Source organism: Trichechus manatus, unplaced genomic scaffold (genome assembly GCF_000243295.1).
Source record: "Trichechus manatus latirostris isolate Lorelei unplaced genomic scaffold, TriManLat1.0 scaffold00030, whole genome shotgun sequence".
Taxonomy (NCBI): Eukaryota; Metazoa; Chordata; class Mammalia; order Sirenia; family Trichechidae; genus Trichechus; species Trichechus manatus.
The window spans coordinates 20,974,966-20,976,581 of record NW_004443966.1 but is presented as its reverse complement, the minus strand read 5'-3'; positions in this window follow the sequence as shown (position 1 = coordinate 20,976,581).

Sequence of the window (1,616 nt, the reverse complement as noted above, 5' to 3'; positions counted from 1 at the left end):
TTTTGCGTGCCTCCTGATAGGACGCACTGAGGAGGGTGCAGCATCACTCCTGGGCTGTTTCTGCCAAAGATGCATTAGATAACCTGAATCTAATCACAAGGAAACGTGAGACGAACCCAAATCAAGGTTCATTCTCCAAAATAACTGACCTGTACTTACCCAAAATGGCAACATCGCGAATGACAAAGAAACAAGGAAGAACTGTTCTAGATGAAAAGAAACTGAAGCGGTTTGACAACTTAGTGTAACATGAGAGCCGAGACTTTCTTTTGCTATAGGGGAGATAATTGGGAAAATTGGCAAAACTTGAAAAAGGTCCGTGGCTCAGTGAAAAGTATTGACCGATGTGAATTTCCTGGTGGGTTAATAACTGCACTGTGATTATGAAAGACAAGGGCCTTGTTCTCAGGAAATAGACATTTAGGAACTACCTGTTGAAGTATTTAGGGAGAAAGGAGAATACGTCTGCAACTTACTCTCAAATGGTTCAGAAATCAAAAATATAGGCAGACCTCTTTTCATTGCGCTTTGCTTTATTGCGCGTCTCAGATACTGCATTTTTCACGAATTGAAGGTTTGTGGCAACCCTGTGCTGAGTGAGTCTATCGGCATCATTTTTCCAACAGCACGTGCTTACTTCATGTCTCTGTGTCACATTTTGGTAATTCTCACCATATTTCATACTTTTTCATAATTATTGTATCTATTTTGGTGATCTGTGATCAGTGATCTTTGATGTTACTATTGTAATTGTTTTGGAGCACAGCAAACCGTGCCCATATAAGAGGTCGAATTTAATGGATACATGTTATATGTGTTCTGACTGCTCCAGCAGCTGGCCATTCCCTCATCTTCCTCCCTCTCCTCAGGCCTCCCTATTCCCTGAAACAAGACAATAATGAAATTAGGCCAATTAGGCCTACAAAGGCCTCTAATTATTCAAGTGAAAGGAAGGGTTGCACATCTCTCACTTTAAATCAAAAGGTAGAAATAATTAAGCTTAGTGAAGAAGGCAAGTCGAAAGCCAAGACAGGCTGAAAGCTAGGCCTCTTGTGCCAAACTGTTAGCCAAGTTGTGAACGCAAAGGAAAAGTTCTTGAAGGAAATTTAAAGTGCTACTCCATGAATACACGAATGACAAGAAAGCGAAACAGCCGTATCGCTGACATAGAGAAAATTTCAGTGGTCCGGATAGATCAAACCAGCTACAACATTCCCTTAAACCAAAACCTAACCCAGAGCAACGGCCTAAGTCTCTTCAATTCTATAAAGACTGAGAGAGGTGAGGAAGCTGCAGAAGAAAATCCTGAAGCTAGCAGAGGTTGGTTCATGAGATTTAAGGAAAGATGCTGTCTCCATTACATAAAAGTGCCAGGTGAAGTAGCAAGTGCTGATGTTGAAGCTGCAGCAAGTTATCCAGAAGATAACCGATAATTAAGATAACTGCTACTTAAGGAAGGTGGCTACGCTAAACAGATTTTTAATGTAGACCAAACAGGCTTATATTGGAAGAAGAAACCACCTAGGACTTTCATAGCTAGAGAGAAGTCAATGCCTGGCTTTAAAGCTTCAAAGGATAAGCTGACTCTCTTGTTAGGAGCTAATGCAGCTGGCCAC